Genomic DNA, 7,109 nt, shown 5'->3' with positions numbered 1-7,109 from the left:
CATACTGTCTCAAAAATTTGCGACTAATCATAATCATACATTGCATTCACAAACTGTGCCACACATTTTTGTAACCTAACTCATGCAATCACATTTTTCTATGCTAACCTACACTAAAGGAGTTTCTTGCACTGCCTTAAACCCAATGGAAAATTATCTTGTGAGAGCGCATATATTGCACTTATTGCCAAACATGCAAGCAAAAACCTACATATATGGGCACCCCTCCATATCATTTTCACTGTGCCATTTTCTCTGAAGCCTTTGTATGCTCAACTCAAAATTTCCCTGCAGATCGTCCTCTACTACCTTGACTTGCGATTGCGACTGAGCATTGGACCAAGATAGGTAGCATATCCTTGTTTTTCAATTTTTTGATTTTGTCTTTTATGGGCTTTGTCATTTCATATTCCCATGATGTTTCACATTCCTCTAGCTATAGTGTGTATATATATATTTAACGCCTCCTCCCATAGTTACCCACTTTAACAAACTCTCCAGGGTGAACATGAGTTGAGTGTTACTATGATGACCCAACCTCCAAGTTCCAGTTATGGAAATGGGGCCTACAAACTGGAAGTAAACTGACATCCCTCAAAGACTACAAATCACTCAGGAGCCTACCAACCACCCTAGGTGATCAATCCCTAAGCTGGAACTATTTTTCACTAGGTTTACTCCCCAACCACACCCATAACACTTCATGCATGTGGTTGGGAGGCTATAACCACACCCATAGGCATGTCTCCATGTGGTTATGACCCAATTTCCTATACTCTATGCATGTAGTCGTGAGATCTATGCCACTTTTTAAGGCTAGCCTCTAGACCACTGCTGAGAATTGCCTGTAACTTTCTAGAATCTTGACAGTGATGATAAAAATAATAAACAACGAAAACTGGAGCAAGATCTTGACTTAGACTTGCCTAATGCAATATGGACATTTTGTCAAACATATAGTAAACATATAAGCTACAGGTCATTAATGCATAGTTGATCATAAACTTCTGGACTTCATCTGAGAATCACCAAGAAGCGTCTATGCCCTCTTAAGCTAACTGCAACAACACTTGTTAGCCCATGCATTCATCAATCATCTAGTAACTCATAAAATCTTGAATAAGAGCCATAACTAGATCACATCATAAAACCAAGTATATAACCAACATAAAACTAGAATATAAACTATGAAAAATAAACCATAAGATCACTATAATAACCAATAAAAGTTCTCATATATCACAATAGGAAAATAACTCATATTAACATATGAAAATGTCAACCAATTCAGGGACTTCCATACCACCTGACCATAGATTGGGATGAACCAAAGCTCTCTTTCAGCCAATCACCCCCGCACCATATTCCAAACATGAATGTGGGATCATAAGGGTTAAACTAAAACAAAACCAACTAGGGCTTCTAGAGGCCAAACCACCTCAACCCTCAAGCACAATGATCTCACCTATATAGTCCAAAAATCCATAACATATACCATATTGGTCTCTACCCAAGTTGTTCATGGCTCTAGGAACTAGCAACTCAACCCACAACTTCCCGGGAATCCAAGTTGTTATAGGGCTCCAGAGATCTCCCATCTCAGCCCACAGCCTCCAAGGAACCCAAGTTTTTTTAGGGCTCCAGAGCATTTGTCTCAACCCACAGCCATAGGAAACCTAAGATCTAATAAAAAAACCAAATGGGGAACCCACTACATCATGGTTATCTAGGAAATGGCAAGGCAAGTTTGAAACCACTGTCAATCTAGGAAAATCTCCATGCTAATGACAACACATAACCAAGGAACCACATGCATATACCATGCATCCAAAAATCAACAAGGAGATCACACATGCAACTTGTTACCTGCGAAGTAATCCCGTTGTAGTTGCTGATCCAACTATATCCTTGCTCTTCTTTTCTTTCCTTTGCTTTCCCTTTGCCTTCTTTCTTGTCTTCTTCCAAATCCAGGTGAATGCTAGAGTGCTCCAAGAATACTTAAAGTGTGCAAGAGTGTAAGAGAGCCAAAATGTTAAACTAACAAAAGACATCAATAGTTTCTTTGATGCCTTTATATAATTGATGTCCATTTTTCTTCATTTCTCTTCATTTTTTCCTCTAATTTCCCTTGCATGTAAATTTGTGTTTCTTCACCTTACTTTTCTCCTATTTTCCTTTTTCATAATTAAATGCCAATTATTGCCTCTTTGCCTTTGCCAAATGACTTTGCTAATTTCCATAGCCATTATTAAACCACAAGTGATTCCCACTATAATGTTTTCCCACCATTCAACTTGGAATATGTGTCCCATGAATTTGGTCTTATTTATTTACATAAAAAATGAACCAGAGGTTGTTACAAACCCCTCCCCCTTAGGGGGAACACCGTCCTTGATGTTTAATGACGCTTATAACCAGCAAAACATGTTGCCCATGGAGGTTTATAGCACAACTCGATTGATTCAGGTGGATATTGGTGCCCATCGTCCTATTCCACTTGGACACCCACCATTGTTTCTTTCAGTTTCCTTAATTGTAACACAATTTACTGTTTTTGGAAATATTTTGGGTCCTAAACTTCCAGAGCCATTTTGAGGCCCTAAATGACATTTTTTTTTGGAAAATGGGCAAAATTGCAACTCGTTGCAGGTGTTTGCAATTGAAAGCTGTAGTCCTGGGATAAATCTTTCTAACAAGGTATCGTACGTGTCAAACAAAGTTTGTATGGAAAAGTTACGACCCCAAGAAGTTGATGTACCAATTTACTACAACAAGGCCCACAGACTTTTGGCGCTTTATCTCCTAGGGTTATGTTTTTGGATGTTTCGGGTTTTTTATTGTTTCTCAATAATAAATAGGTCTTCGGGCCTCATTGTAGCACATTTCATGAACTGAATGGGAAAGTTAGTGTTTGCTGTGCTAAATTCTAATTCCAAATAGTAAACAAAGTGCTTGAGGATTATGAGGTAAATTGCAAGTTAACCATGAGCTTTTATGTCTTTATATGTAATTCATGAACTTAAAACATGAATTAAAAAAAAAAAACACTAAACAATTGCATAACAATAATACACTCACCAATTGATAAAGGAGTTCATCCCTCCTAGGCTAGGTCTCCTTGATCCAACTTCCAATGGCTTGACCCAATCTCATTATGCTCAAAATACTTCAGTGATAAAGAGTACATAAAGTGTGTTGACCAAAAGAGTGGCTAGTTTCCCCTTAAAGGAAACATTCTCTTCCAAAGAACTCTCACTCTAAAAACATGAAAACCTACAATCAGTCATGAAATAATTAGCAAGAAAAGGGTTCTCAAATCAAGACCCCATACTACATCTGACAATGAGCATAACAAGCACCACAATTCACTTGAAGTACTAAAAGAGAACTTTCCTCAAAGACATAATGAGAAAAGAGAAACATGAGCTACACCATAGATGTCTCAGTCGCTGCAAAAAACATATGAAGGCTAGAAAGCCCCTACAAGGTCCTCTTCTTTCTCAAAAGCCTTTAAAAACTGATTCAACCCCCTGGTTGATCCTAGCACTCATAGACTTAAACCTACAAAATGTCTATTCAGAAGTGCTCCAATGGCTCTAAAACCTGTTCCATTGGCTTCAGAAGACCCAAAAATGTCTGTCTAGCCTTTTCTTGCCCTTGAAAAGGTCAAAAACTGAAGACGATATGAGCTTTTCTCCCTTTCACCCAATTCTTTAGTTAACCTCCCTACAATTCGGCCCAAACGCAGCATGAGCACCCCGAACATGGAACTACTCCTCCAATCCTGGCTCAATTCGTGCTTGGTGGGAGAAATTGTAGGGCCGTTAGTTTTACAAATGAGCTTCTGAATCTTCGCGCTCTTGGTCACATGGGCACCATAAGACCAAGGGCTTCCCCCCTTCCCATTGGATGTTAAGTCTCGACGGTTTAGGCTAACCGCAAACCCTGTCACATGGCAGCATCATGGTTAAGCTGGTGGTTTTACAGGGTGGGCGGTTAGCTGACCATAGTTTGGGCAGGCATGATCACATTACAACGGTCGCGATAGAGGCGGTTTTATAGGTGTGACAGTTAGGTGACCTCGCAGTTGGAGCGGTCAGCATTTAATATTAATGCCGACAGTTCCGGCCTGTTCATATGCGCTGACTATGGACATGGTTACGATTTCTGCCATAGGGGTGAGCTAGGGCCTAGCCACCGACCCCCTTGCCCGAGGTCCCGTGGTGCGGGGGTGGCTAGGGGCTAGGCCTTAGCCCGACCCCCCAAACACAATTTGCGTCACATTAAATATAATAACTCCGCCCTCCATATCAAGCAGCAAGGTTTGGTGTAACGGTAACAGTGGTTGTTTGTTCAGTGGAGGTTGTGGTTTCGATTCCGGTGGAGGCTATTCGAACTTTGACCCAAAATTTTGGTGGCCCCATGCTGCCATGTGGCGACGTCTAGTTGGAACACGTGGCAACTTGTGGTTGGCTACTAATCACGCAGTGAAATTTTTCCACATCACACCAATGACGAGGTGCCACTTGGCACCACCTGATTCACTGGAGGAAACCCAATCAACTGTACAGTCACCTACCAGATTAGTATCCTAGTCAGCCTGCCACGTCAATAGTATGGACTGTTGATTGTGTAGTGCTGCTCTTTTTTACGACAATTCGCCTGTTTAGGAAAATGAACAGAACATGATTTTGGGAGCATACGGTGTGTATTTTGCGTGCAATGAGTTGCGCCGGATTCATGAAAATGAGAACTATGTGGTCGTTCATGTTCCATATCGATTTGACAACTTTGAATTTTGAGCTCTGGATCACTCCTCCCCACTGGGATATTTTGGACCCCAAAAGATCACTTTCAGTTGTTCAACAGATGAGGTTACAGTTCCCGCACCTTTCCAATCTTGATCCATTTGTCCTTGGAACTTTTTAGGTTGATCCCAGAGGGAACTGCTAATTGGCTGCTGGAGTCACTAGTAGTAGAAACTGCGCAATTCCTGGAGGGAATTGGCAGTCTGTTGCTAGGGGCTGTTGGCAATGAAAAATGCACTAAGGCTGAGAGGATGGCCTGTTGATCATCTCTTCGCAATTTCTAAACTGATCTGACTGATGGGCAGCGGAAGGCCTGCTCATGAACACTGCGCAATTTCTGAGATGAATAGTTGGTCGCCTGTCGAGATGATTGACTGGGAAAACTGCGCAATTTTCTGAGGGAGACAGCGATGGGAACTTGGTTTATGTTTGACATGTTTGCAAAATTTCCTTAGTTAATTGAGCTGGTGAGGTCAGTGGGCTCTGCGTAAATTTTTAGGGGAGTCAATCCCGGGGTGACTATCGGGCCTGACTGTTCGAGTGGCCAACATGAGAGCCGATTAAATTTCTTGCGGGCAACGCAACTTTAAAAGACTAGCTTGGTGCTTCTGCGTTGTTCTGGTTGATGTACCAATTGGATTTTCTCAATGAACTTCTTGGCTTTTTCTATGTCATTATGGCCATAAATAGCAACATCCTTCCCAAGAATGAAATCCAATGGTGATTTTCTGCAAAATCTTTACCAAGGATAAAGTCCAAAAAGACTTTGGCAAATAAACCAAACAAGCTTCTCATGTAAATACTTGTATAAATGAGTACTTGACAGATTTGTAACATACTGAATGTGCTGCAACTACTCATCCCAAAGTTTAGGATGCTTACTAAAATGTCCACAAATGGAAATGCATCTTACAATATGGAATAAATTTGACTCCCAAATTCCCATAGAAATTGACTCATTGTCAAGCCAAAATAGCATAACAATGCCAAACAAATTACTGTTGTGTATAAGTGATTTATTCATAAACATCACTTTTACAAAATACCCAACTGTGGGGACATGCAACAAGTGAAATACAAAATAAATGCAATCTTTAATTAGACAAATAGTCCAACCATTTCTTACCCAACCATGCTAGGGAATTTTCTTTCTACATTTCACTTCCTTCTGGAACTGCTTCTGGAATGGTTATGGCATGCCTTGCACATTCCTCTACCTTCTCCTTCTGAGGTGATTCCATTACCTGTTTGTCCTTCTTTGGATGAATATGTGGATGAAACTTCCAACACCTTTCAATCCAATGCCACTTATGTTGCAATGAGTGCAAAAGTTTTTGTGTACTTTTGTTGGTACAAATGGGAATTTCCCTTCTTGGTCTCAATTCCAATTGACATACTCATCTTCTTGACTAATGCTTTCCTTTTGTGGCACTTAGCTACACAATGGTTAGGTGCATGACAAAAAGTGCATGGAAAAACATTCCATGACATGTTATTCAAATCATCATGTTGTTTGTAATCATCAAAAGCCTTCGAATAATTAGGATGCTTATACATCTTATGGTTGTCCTTTGGCTTATGAGCCTAGTGAGGAGAAATTGAATGGCGAGAAGAACTTGTCTTAGTCTCTTCTTCAACTTGACCATCTCTCTTTAGAGAAATCTTGCATTTCATGTCCTCATTTTGCTTTAGAAACCAAGCTGGTAACAATTCCGATGCAAATCCCAACAATTTGCCTCCTCATGTCCCCTCTTATAACAAAAAGAACAAGATACCCAAGAGCTATCGCTGGAAGACCATTCCTCATTTTCAACATAGTCCAAACCTTGATATCGAGGTCTCTCGTTTGCCTCAATTGGATGGATAATTCCCTGATTGTTTACTCCAAGGCCTCCTCCCTTATAATCCATCCTGGACAAGATCATTGCTCCTATGCCTTTGCTATGCTTTTCAAAGGCTTCAAAAGAGATTAAATCAACATTTTCATGTAAAGAAACTGCATTTTAAATGCTTACCGTTTTCCTCATCTTTCGACTGAGGGACAAATATGCTCTTAAAATCTTTCCTAATCCTTGAGGTGTCTTCTTGGACTCTTGGTCTTTCTTATTTCAACTCCTTGAAATTTGGCACTAATATAACCTCAACCTCAAAATGATGCGAACAAAAGATGCAGACTTGGCCATCTTCCTTCTCTGAGGAACTTTCTGCACTAGCTTCTTGTGGGTACTCATCCAACAACTCCTCCTTCTTCTCTTCCCTAGATGAAGCAGTGGAGGAAGCTTCAAGGAAACCTCCTTGTGT

The sequence above is a fragment of the Pinus tabuliformis genome, chromosome 3_1 (assembly GCF_031772625.1).
Source record: "Pinus tabuliformis cultivar Carrire ecotype Pingquan chromosome 3_1, CPIR1, whole genome shotgun sequence".
Taxonomy (NCBI): domain Eukaryota; kingdom Viridiplantae; phylum Streptophyta; class Pinopsida; order Pinales; family Pinaceae; genus Pinus; species Pinus tabuliformis.
The sequence above is the reverse complement of the archived record's forward strand: the minus strand, read 5'-3'. Positions refer to the sequence as shown.